The 12,751-nt window shown below is 37.0% G+C and overlaps 1 protein-coding gene and 1 pseudogene across 2 annotated transcripts in view; both read right to left on the bottom strand.

Moving 5' to 3' along the window:
- Window positions 1–12,751, bottom strand: part of LOC108314019 (ATPase family protein 2 homolog) — a 269,876-nt gene that overhangs the window by 67,267 nt on the left and 189,858 nt on the right. The window lies entirely within an intron of this gene.
- LOC108314026 lies at window positions 8,924–9,837 on the bottom strand (annotated as a pseudogene). Its single transcript, XR_001829312.1, has one exon. The product of XR_001829312.1 is annotated as a 60S ribosomal protein L6-like (transcript).

Here is a 12,751-nt window from a genome sequence, read left to right as displayed (position 1 = left end):
ACAATGAGATACCATTACCTTATCATAAGAATGATGAAAATTAAAGACACTAACAATACAAAAGACCAATCAAGGACATGGAGCAACTAGAACTTACATACGCTGTTAATGGGAATATAAAATAGTATAACCACCTTGGAAAACTATGTGGCAGCTTCTTAAGAAATTAAACATACCACATCATAACAACCCAATTATTTCACTCCTAGGTAGTCACCTAAGAAGAAAAAAGCCGTATCTACACAAAGACTTGTATATGGAAATTCATAGTAGATTTTATTTTTTTGAGACAGAGTCTCACTCTGTCACCCAGGCTAGAGTGTAGTGACATGATCTTGGCTCCTCCTGTGCTCAAGCGATCCTCTCTTCTCAACCTCCCAAGTAGCTGGGACCACAGGTGTGCACCACCATGCCCAGCTGTTTTTTTAATTTTTTGAGGTGGAGTTTCACTTTTATTGCCCAGGTTGGAGTGCAATGGTGCCATTTCAGCTCACTGCAACCTCTGCCTCCCAGGTTCAAGCGATTCTCCTGTCTCAGCCTCCCAAGTAGCCGGGATTATAGGTACATGCCACCACACCTGGCTAATTTTTTGTATTTTTAGAAGAGACAGGGTTTCTCCACATTGGACAGGCTGGTCTCGAACTCCTGACCTCGGGTGATCCATCTCCCTCAGCCTCCCAACGTGCTGGGATTACAGACTTGAGCAAATGTGACCAGCCTCAGCTATTTCTTTTGTATTTTCAGTAAAGATGGGGTCTTGCCTTGGTGCCCAGGCTGGTCTCAAACTCCTGTGCCCAAGTGATCTACCCACCTTGGCCTCCCAAAGTGCTGAGATTACAGGTGTGAGCCACTGTGCCCGGCCCACAGTAGCTTTATTCATAATAGCTAAAATTGTAAACATCCCAAATGTCTAACAACTTATGAGTACATAGTCAAAATATATAATGGAATACTACTCAACAATTCTATTTGTTGAGTAGTATTCCATTATATATTTTGAGGCCCAAGGTCATACAATTCTATTGTTGATTAGTATTCAGTAATTCAGGACTACTGAACACTCAACAGTGTGCATGAGTCTCATCATGCTGAGTCAAATAGAACAGACATAAAAGAGTACATACTACATAACTACTATATTTAAATAAAATATTTAAAAAACCCAATCTAATCTGTAGTAGCAAAAAGCAGACTAGGGTTGACTGAAACCTAAGGAAGAGGGAAAGATGAACTGCAAAGGGGCAAAAGCATGAAGGTGATGGTTCTGCACCTTAATTGCAGAGGTGGTTTTGTAGGTTTACACATGTCTAAATTAATTGATTTGTACATATAAGTTGATAGAATTATTGTATGTAAACTGAAACTAAATAAGAAGGATTTAAAAAGAGTGGTAACTTGCATTTGTTATATTCCTGTATTTATAAATCAGTAAATTTAATGGGACTAAAGATAGTTTCAAATTTTCTCTATCTGGAAAGATTATCATCTTTGAGTAAGCAGTTTGGAAAAAAATCACATAAGAAGTCATGTAAGAGAAAGACTACTTACTTATTTAATGAGCTGTGTCAGATCAATTTCTATGATTTGGCCACAAATTTGGTGACAAATATTACAACCATTTCAATCTCATAGCTAATTTATTTGTCATTTTGTTTTAATGTATTTCACCATCTTCATACTTAGAGTTCCAAATAGTTAAAATCCAAGAGTTAAAATCCACGGGGTCAAAACCATCATATCTCATACCAGTGCTTCATAACATACTTGAGTGAATGTTAACAAATGTAATGGAAAAAAGGGTTTTCTTCTTAAATAAATTTGGGGAACACTGTGTAGAAACAAAAAAGAAGGTTTGTACAGGTTTCTATATAAAAGAATTTTTGAAACTTACATTAATGGGTAATAAAAATATCCGGGAGAAACCTCTTGTAGTATGTAACAATTGTCTTTTAAATTCCCAAACTAAAAAAAAGAAAAAAATTCCCAAGCTCTAGTCATGGAACATTTCCATTTCCACTTTGGAAAATGCTGTTGTATACTTTTTGTATACGTTATAATACCTAGAAGAGGGTGACTATCTGTCAAATATCTATCAATTCTTATGCACAGATTAGCTGGCAAAAAGTCAATTAGGAAAAAATCATGCAATACATTTATTTTCCTTGCTTAAAAAATTAGAGTTTTGTTTGCAGACTATTCTGTACACCTAACATTAATTCATTAAGTAAAAATGATGCATGATTCGCTTTCTTGAAATGTATTTTATCAAAGAATTCAAAACTCCATTTCAATCATGGAAATCACTTCTTTCTACCTAAAACAAATACAGGACTCAGGAAATAAAGATGATTTCAGTAAATACATATTTTCAAAAACTGAAAACATTATCTAAGATAAATAACATTAATATTTACACAGTGCTTAAGAATCTATGAAGCATTTTCCACATACTACATAGCTCATTTAATATTTCCCAGATTTTGGGAACTAGGCATTATTTTACCCTATTAAGACAAAGAAAATGAAGCCCAAGGTCATACAATAAATTACAGAAACTAGGCTGAAATCTGGGGTTTGCAAATGTTGAATCAGTCCTTTTTAACTTTACTATTTCGACACTACATGACACTTATTATCAATAAACAAACAAAATTCTCATTCTGAAATATGATATTCCTAACAAAATAAAGTTTAACAATTCTCTCATCAAAAAAAATTATTAAGCATCTACTATGTGCCAGGCTATTTTACTTGCTGGGGATACAGCTGTGGAGAGCTTGGTTATTTTTTTAAAGTTGAAGTTGTCCTTTTCATCCTACTGGAATAACAAATTCTAGGCTATTTTAAAATTTCCTTTCTAATAGTTGAAAGAACAGAGCAGAGGATACAGAGCATACATGTCAGCTAAGTCACTGGAACACTCAGCATACATCTGTGTGTGTTTATTTATTTATTTATTTATTTTTAGCTGTGCTATCCTAGGGCACTGCAGGTTGAGTACACTTCAACGATTATAACATTGTCTGGGCTAACAGCCAGCTAGGCTTTTTCTGGCCTGATCTTGTCAGTGAAAGTTATGCTTAAAAAATAGTAGGAAAGAGCCTTCCTTCCTTTAGAACTCTGAATGAGAGTAACACCCTTCCTAGAATTTCTTTAAAAATACTGTTTTGGGATATTAGGGTGGAAGAATGTATTCTTAATGATGGCATGTTCCATTATTTTAAAATCACCATATGACAAGTCAATGAAAAAACAAGCCAAGGCTTTCTAATACTATGAGCCCTTCTGGCTCCAAGACCATATTGGATATTGTGATCTCTTCTCCATTAAAACCAACAAATTTTAAAAAAAACAACTCATAGAATTAACTCAATTTCTGAGAACTTGAAGACCTTGGGCAAGTCTCTACACTTGTAATAGCCTCAGTTTCCTCATGTGTGAAAATGAAGGCAGCTCTTTAATTATAGGGACCTATGTGCATTTGACAAAATTTCCCTGCAAACTGTACATCTGCAAAAATATCCCCAATTTTGCAAATGATTCCAGGGAATTCACCTGAAATCTGGCTGTGTGCCCCAGACTAAAAATTATCATATTGGATGACCATTTAAACGGGACTTCCAGCCCCCACTTCTAGGATCCCCTGCCATTCTTATATGACAAAATATCCACAGCTTACATTGCATAGTCATTACTATAAACATGTGTTAGTTTATTATGAAACCAATATACTTCTTTTCTTCTGACCTTTATATCAAGGACTCAAAACATTTCTGGTACTTCACATGAAGGAGCCTTAACTATCAAACCTCATACCACAATTATAAGACTGCCTTTTCTTTTTTATAAATTCTGAAATTCAACACTTAAGAGTTTCATGTTCTATCAAATGTTCAAATCTAATTTCATTAGCATAGAAATACTTGTTCAGACAAAAGTATTAAAACAGACACCTTGAAAAATTAGGTTTCATTGGCTCTCATTCATTTAAAATAATCAACAAGGGTGTGTATGTGTGTATAGGGAGTGCCTTCCTCTAGGAAAGGAAAGCAGCACTGAGCCTTTACACTTTAATAAAAACATAGCAATGAATAATGATTCATGGAGAAAATAGTTCCAGAAACCAGAGAGAGGTGTATCTTTGGTAACAGCTCTGAATTATCTCAAAGAAACCTTGAATTCATCCTAGGCATCTCTTTCTTCTGGAGTCCAACTAATGCATAAGCCTCGTTAATACCACTTAAATCTCTCTTAAAGCTGTCACTTCTACTCATTTCTTCTTTATTGTATATTTGTATGTTTGTTTACTGTCTGTCTTTCCCAACAGAGTGTAGACTATATGTAGTGGGAGGAATCATATTCACTTTATTCAACATTGTAAGCTCAGCTATGGCACATATAAGGCACCCAATAAATGTCTACTCAGTGAAATCAAGCCAACATAATCGTTTGTCTAGAGTATTATAATTGCTGTGCTAGTTGTTTTTCTGCCTGCAGTCTTATTCTTTCCTTCTTCTCCCTCACTATATCTACATCATAGCTAATGTGATCATTCTAACTGCAAATACCTTAACTTCCTATATCCTAACCATTTAATTGTATATCAAAGAAAAAAGTCCAAGTTCAAGTATAGTATTTCTCACCCTGTGAGAAAAAAGGAGATGTAAATAAGATAGGAGTTACACTAAAATTATAGAGATTTGAAACGCTATACTTGAACTTGGACTTGCTTAGGAGCACCTAAACACCCACTTAGTAAAACTCAACACGCTGCTTTCTGCCTTCCTGCTTTCGCACATACTTCTCCCTCTGCTCAGAGTGACATTTTATGTCCTTGTCTATCAAGCAAGCTCCAGTCTTGTTCAAGTCTCAGATTAAAAGTCTTCTCCTTTACTGAAAATTCTATGACTCTTCAAAGTACATAAATGAATTTTAAACCTGTAATTTGGCATGTGAGGTTAAAAGTGAGGGCAAAAGAATCAGCTTACCTGGAGGAAAATTCTAGCTCAATCACTTATTAGCTGTGTGTCTCCACAAATCAGCAGGTGTTTTTATATTTATATTGATATAATGTGCTTAGTACAGTGTTTGGCATATGACATGTATGCTTTAACAAGTATTAAATGCTATTGTAATAATTACTTTTCTTCTATAATTATCCTCAGTACTTGATTTTGAGATCCTTGAATATAGGCAATGTTAGTAATCTCTGAATTCTTAATACATGGCAGATGTTAAAGGTCTTTTAATAAATGAAACAATGAGCTAGGAGGTTAGAACAATGGATTGAAAGGTCAAGTCAAAATACAGATTCTTGATTTTTCTTTCTAAATCTCAATATTTAAAAAGAATTGATATTTAACAATTCTCTACTTGTCCCCTTCTCTCCCTGCTTCTTACCACAGCCTCTGAAATGCTCAATTCATAACCCTTTCCTAATAGATAGAAGAAACATGCTTGCTATCTGCAATAGAAACTTGATAGAGGAATCACCTCTTATAGAGGCCCAGAACATTCTGTATGTACTAAATCCTTCCATGTGCGGGTTCACATTACTCAGCCTAGAGGTTACAAAGCTAATTTTTAAAAATGTTGTTGTATATTTGACTTTACCTGCTATCTTTTAAAGCTTGTAATTCTCAGTGTTCCAGGAATACAATTTCATAATATCTCAAAAGCAATTTAGTAATTTTTAAAAGTGTAATTACACTGGAAGAAGAATGGCTTCAGAGACTAATAAAATAAGCAGTAGTATGTAAAATCCATGAGCACCTATGCAAGGAGCACTCTGAATTACATTATTTGGTTATTAAGCTTTTGGGACACTGAAAAAGAATGTAAACTACTTCAGTCTGGGCAAGTATCTGCTGAACACGCATCAGAAAACAATCAGGTTTTATATCAAATTAGAATTAACAAAGTCTTAACTACCCAGAATATATCTTAAAAGTAACTTAAAAAACACCTACTCGACAATTTTTGTGTGTGTGTGCAAAACACTATGAGGAAAACAAAGAAGCCTTACACCTTTAACAAACATCCTTACCTTTAAGAACTTTAAAAAGTAGGGAAAGATCAACACACAAGCAACTAACTGCAGCAAGTTTTGATCAGCAGGCTAAGGCAGTAGTAGAAAAATGATAAAATGAGGTGAATCAAATTATACTTGATTCATGCTGATACTAAAAGTCAATCATTTAAGGCGATAAAACAAGAAACATTTACCTAATCCATACATAAAACTGTTTTAGAAAAGCAGAAAGAGATGAATGTGTTAAGAGATCAAAATCAATTAGGTTGGACACAGTGGCACACATCTGTAATCCCAGAACTTTGGGAGGCCAAGGCGGGCAGATCGCTTGAGCTCAGGCATTTGAGACCAGCAACATGGCAAAACCCCACCTCTACAGAAAAACACAAAAATTAGCCGGGTGTGGTGGTGCATGCCTGTAGTCCCAGCTGAGGTGGGAGGATCACCTGAGCCCAGAAGGTTGAGGCTGCAGTGTAAGTCATCCATCACTGCACTCCAGCCAGAGTGACAGGGTGAGACCCCGTCTCAAAACAAACAAAAAGATCAATTACACTTAATATAAACAATAGGCTCTGCTAAACAAAGGAAACCAATCTTCATAATTTTTCTCTTAGAACTTTTAGCTTAGTAAACCTTTTCATATGAAATACTTTGAGATCTTTTAACTTTAGCGTACAGCTAAAGTGGGTAGTAATGATACATATTAGTAATAGTAGTAGTTGTGATACACACATACACACACATGCACACACACACACCCTTTACATAAGTGACCCATATGTGTATTTATGAAACCATGGGCAATACAATTTATGGGAGAAAGACACTGTTTCCAAAAAGCCAAGGAAGGGAGATTTTTATTTGTATTTTTACAAACAAAATCATAATTGTACAGTAGATGTAACTTTAAAATTAGGTTATCATAAATGGGTCTGAAAATGGAAAGAGAATTTCTAAAGGTCAAAATTAATTAAGATAAGACTTTAATTGGAAACAAAAAGCTTCACATATCCTTAAACGAATTCCAGAAACATTTCCCTAATCCAAATGAGCCGGGCTTTAAATGACAAGGAGGAGAAATGTACCAGGTTGAGAAGCTGGGAAAAGGTGGAATGAATACTATAAGCAAAGAAGGAAAGCAGTGTACAAACCATTCCTGGGAGGGCAAAAGGTTTACTGTGGTCACATGTAGGGCAGACCTTTCCAATGGTTGCACTGGGAATGAATTAGAGGTATGCTTAAGATATTGTTTCCTTCAGATCTCAGAAGGGCCAGAACGCTCAGAGAAGCCAGAGACTTTCGACAGACAGTGATATCATCTGGTTATTGTATGTGTGACATGTCATGAAAACTTTTGGGAAGCACTAGTGGAAGATGCTTAGAAACATGGGAATATGGAGGTAGATTAAGAAAAAAAAAATTCACAGATACAATTATATTACATACGGTGTGCAATGCCAAGGAGTTTGTTCCTCACAATTCCACAGCAAACTATAGAAGGTTTTTTTTTTTGTTTTTTTTTTTTTTTTTTTCCTGGAGATGGAGTCTCACCCTGTCGCCCAGGCTGGAGTGCAATGGCGTGATTTCAGCTCCCTGCAACCTCTGCCTCCTGGGTTAAAGCGATTCTCCTGCCTCAGCCTCCTGAGTGGCTGGGACTACAGGCACACGCCACTACACCTGGCTAATTTTTTGTATTTTTAGTAGAGACGGGATTTCACCATGTTAGCCAGGATGGTCTCGATCTCCTGACACAGAAGGTTTTTAATCAGGAAAGAGCCAGGCTTGATTTTCTGTTTAAGAGAGTAAACTACTCTGGCAATAGTGTAGAAGAAGCAAGTGAATGAAGTACAACTTCCAGTTAGGAAGCTAATACAATTTTGAGGACCTAAATTAGAACATGAATAATAGAGGCAGTGAACCTGAACAGGACAATTTAAGAGATGTCTTTGAAGTATAACTGCCCAATGTTTTCAACTTATTATTAGACACTTTCCCCTTTTGACAATGCCACTCCATTGTGCAAAGGGAGATAAAAAAAGAACTTGTTTTAAATAGATTTGTAATTATTCTGCAAAGAGAACAATATCTGCTAAATTAAAACTTGGATCTTAACAATGTTCCATGACTTGACTTTTCAACTGCTGGAGATGCTTTTTAAACAGTAATTCAATTTGTATTATAATTATTTAAAATAATTACTTCCCCCCAAAGTTGGAAAAGTTGTGGGAGTCTTTAGTGCTCAGTTTGAGGCTTCACAGAACAGTTCAATCCCACAAACGTTTGCTGAGTATCTATTATGCGTCAGGCCTAGGATTAGGTACTAGGGTTATAATGTTCTTTGTTCTTTAAAAAATAATTCATTTAGAACAGATTTCCGTATGTCAATATGTGAATATATGTTTGTATTAAAACAAATAAATCAATCAGTCTGTAGGCTATTTGTCTGATGTTGGGCTTGCTCAGCTCTGTAAAAACCTGTAGCACTGTGCAAGAAAAGATTTGATGCATTTGACAGCAGATGTTCAGGAAAAATGAACCACAGTAAATAGCAGCAATTGATGATGAGCACTAAATGAAGAGAACAGAAGGAAAACAATTTAGCATTCACATACACTCATACTTAAGTTACTTAATTAGCATATTTTCTTCATCCATATCTATTAAACAGTCATTTTACAAAGTCAAAACAGTATGTATCCAGCACTAATCCAAATTCTTCCTCTTGTAAAAAGTGAATTTGTTTTGTGGAAAACTACAGGGGTAAACTGAAAACAGTGCAAATTAATCTTTCATACATCTCTATAAAATTCACTCTTTAAAAAGGGTCTCCACAAGGTAGATTGAGGGTGAAGAACTTAGATATTTACATATATTATGATTTTTTTTTAAAAAGGTAATCAGTTATTTAATTAGGTCATCAGGACATTTAAAATACCAATTTGTGAGGATAAATTCCATTTGTCAGGGCAAACACAGATCGCAGGTAGCCCTGGAGCTGAGGAATAGCTTTGATTTTTGGTAAAATTTGTGAGTCCACAGCTTTCTGATCAATCTTGCGCAGCTCTGTAATCTCATATTTCTTTTTCTGTGTTGAAGATCTCACCTTCCTGGTGTCTGGGCTTTCACAGCTTCTTCTTCTTGAAGTAAGCATCAGTAAGATGTTTTGGGATTTTTACATTGCTGATATCAATTTTGGTTGAGGTGGCAATGACAAATTTCTGGTGCGTTCTTCACAGAGGAACTCGATTGAGGACCAGAGGTCCAGTCACAAGTAATAAGCCACTAGCCAGCTGCTTCAGGAAAACCACCCTCTTGCCCCTGTGGCGTCCAGTGAGGATGATCAGAATGGTCCCCGGGGTGATGCTGGCTCGCAGTTTTCTCACGTGCTGACTGAAGGGTTTTTTGCTGTGGCTCAACAGCTTTCAAGGCACATCTTCAGTAGGATAATACCTAGGCATTTTGCGAAGTTTAACCACCCGGGTACCGTCGTTTTTGTCACCACCGACTGGTTTTGTAACAGTTGCAAGAACCTTCTCCTTCTTTTTCTTTTCAACCTTGGATTTAGCCGCTGAGTACTTCCTCTTGTACATGGCCTTTCTGGAATACATGGCAGATCGGGAATACCTGCCAATTCCTCTGACAAGAACAGCATTGCGGCTACAATGGGGCTTCCCCTTCTCAGGCTTTTTAGCCTTGAGGTTACCCTTTTTCACTTTGCTACCAGCATCAGCCTTCTTGGCTTCAGGCTTCTTCTCTATAGTATCCGGCTTCTCAACTTTTTCACCCGCCATCTCGCAGGATGGGAAAGAGAACCAAGGCCCCCATATATTTTGATATTTAAAAATATATAAACCATGGGTTCTTAATGGGGGTCAGGAGGTAGAAGCTGTAGGGAGAAATGACCTGTCCTCTGCTTCTTTTCCCAGCATCATCTCCTGTTATTTAACCCCTCCAGGCCGTTTACTTTCCACCAATACTGAACTCCTTGCACTTCCCCCAAAGTAGTGTATCCTTCACACATCTCTACCTTTATAAATACTGATCTTTCTATCTGAACGATCCTGCCTACCCCCAGGCCATGTACTCCAGGAAAATTCTAGTTATTCCTTTAAATCACTTCTACACACACAAAGAAACTGTCAATTTCTTCCCTATATTACTCCTAGACATTGTTCACATTTCTTTTGCACACATCACACAACAGTTGTTTATGTTTTCTAATACCCCCACTGAACCGTAAGATATTCAAATGACATACATTTTTCCCAATTAAAAAAAAATCACAATGTAAAGGGATCTACCTACAGACACCTACTAGGCATATAGAAGCACGGAGACAAGAAATATATAAGACATTAGATGGTACCAAAAACATGTTGCTCAGAATATGTGTTTCCGGATAACTCAGGTTTTTAACTCATTACATATAAACGACTTTTAAAAACCTAAAATGAAAGTATTCTAATATATACTACAAAGAATGGATGATATGGTAAATGTAAACGAAGATTTTCTTGTTGACTCGAAGTCTCCTTTTCCCTCTCAATCATAATTAAACAACATTCTTTGCTAAAGTTATTAGATGTTAAGGATACAGGTGCAGTAGGACAGATTTATATGATGTGACTTGAACAGGCACCACAGGACTGATGAGTTGCACAGTGGTGATGCCGAGCGGTGAGGTGAGCTATGCATACTGCCTGCCTGCCTGCACCTGTAGAGTTCATCAGCATTTCCACAGCCTCTGAGATGCACAAGGTGTTTCCGTTTCTCACCCCAAAGGGACATTGTTTCTGTTTTCTCTTCCTGCCACCTGTCAATTTTTTTTAAGGTACAAAATATCAAGACATAGAAGCTATTTCTTATTAATCCCACCAGAGTGCAGCAGGGCTGTTTTAATCTTTTCTTTGCCTTTCATTTTCTTTCTCTTGGGCTGGTCCTAGCCCATTTCTGAGTTCCGTCAGTCCCACTTTGGGTGTTCAGTGCACCTTTCTTTTTCCTTATCTCTGATGCCTTTTCTGATAATACATATTATGAGGTTTGTCATTTTTTAAAAATCTTACTATTTCACAGTTCAAAATTCTGGCTTCATTACTCACTGAGTTTTATTTATTTACTTATTTGAGACAGGGTCTTGCTCTGTTGCCCTGGCTGGACAGCAGCAGCATGATCATGGTTTACTACTGCCTTGATCTCCAGTGTCCAAGTGATCCTCTCACCTCAGCCTCCCACACCTGTGCGAACACCACAGGTGTGCACTACCACATCTGGCTAATATTTTACTTTTTGTAGAGATAGGCCTCCCTATGTTGCCCAGGCTGGTCTTGAACTCCAGGACTCAAGTGCTCCTCCTGCTCAGATTACAGGTATGAACCGCCACACTTGGTTGTAATTGATTTTTTTTTTTGAGATAGGGTCCCACTTTGTCAGCCAGGCTGGAGTACAGTGGCATGATCTCAGCTCACTGTAATCACCACCTCCTAGGTTCAGGCGATTCTCATGCCTCAGCCTCCCAAGTAGTTGTGATTATAGGCATGCGCCACCACATCTGGCTAATTTTTGTATTTTTAGTAGAGACGTAGTTTTCGCCATGTTGGCCAGGCTGGTCACAAACTCCTAGCCTCAAGTGGCCTCACTTTGACCTCCTCCCAAAGTGCTGGGATTACAGGAGTAAGCATCATGCCCAGCCTATAATTGAATTTTAATGGGGTAGTTTTCCACCTTCACTTCAAACAACTTAGAAGGATCTTACATTTAGAACACAGTCTAACAGCACCTTTGAGGCCAATGGCAGGGACCATACCCCTCCTCTGTAGGGTTTGGCAAACTACAATCCGTCCCACCACCCGTTTTTGTAAATGGAGTGTTAAAACACGGCCATGTTCAGCCATTTGCATATTATCTATGGCTATTTTCGTTCTAAGACAGCAAAGTTGAGTAGCTGCAAGAGAACGGATGTGGCCTAAAAAGTCTAAAATATTTACCATCAGAACAACTTTCCAAATCATTTAGAGTAGTGGTTTTTAACCTTCATTATGCATCACAATTACTTGGTGAACTTTAAAAAACTAGGTTATCTCCAGCTCCTTTTTCCAGTGATAGTCAATCAGTCTAGGGCCAAGCAAATTATTTTCTTTGATTCTAATGTGCAGTTAAGGTTAAATCAATACTCAGGGTTTCTCAAACCTTAATGTACACAGGAATCACCTGGCTTATCTGCTCACCTAGGAGAGTCTTGTTCCCCATTTACACCCCATTTGGACTCAGTATGTCTGGAGGGGGAGGTCAGACCCTGCGTGTTTAATAAGATTGTCAGCTAACTCTGACACAGAAAGTTCCTAGATTAGACTTTGAGAGGTATGGCTTGTAGAAGTTAGTTTAAAAAAGCCTCATGGGTGAACTTAGTCACCTACCCAAAAAATGAATCAAATCACCCTAACTGCTCTTAAGTCTTAGCTTTCTCATCTGTAAAATGGAACTCTTTCTCTATATCTTTGCTATGAGATGCACTATTTTTGTCATTTTAATTCTGTGGCAGAATATAAGACAATCTATCTTTGGGAAGATTCAGATTATAACTTATATGGCCTCCTAAAAATTTATATAATTAAAACATAATAAGCCAATATCACACAGGAAAGAGATAATGCAGATGTCATCATTTTAACACTATTTCAAGTGTTAATAAACAAGACATAACTATATAATTAAGACTTGCAT

The sequence above is a fragment of the Cebus imitator genome, unplaced genomic scaffold (genome assembly GCF_001604975.1).
Source record: "Cebus imitator isolate Cc_AM_T3 unplaced genomic scaffold, Cebus_imitator-1.0 Scaffold146, whole genome shotgun sequence".
Taxonomy (NCBI): domain Eukaryota; kingdom Metazoa; phylum Chordata; class Mammalia; order Primates; family Cebidae; genus Cebus; species Cebus imitator.
Note: the sequence above shows the minus strand (reverse complement) of the source record. Positions and strands in the feature narration are given on the sequence as shown.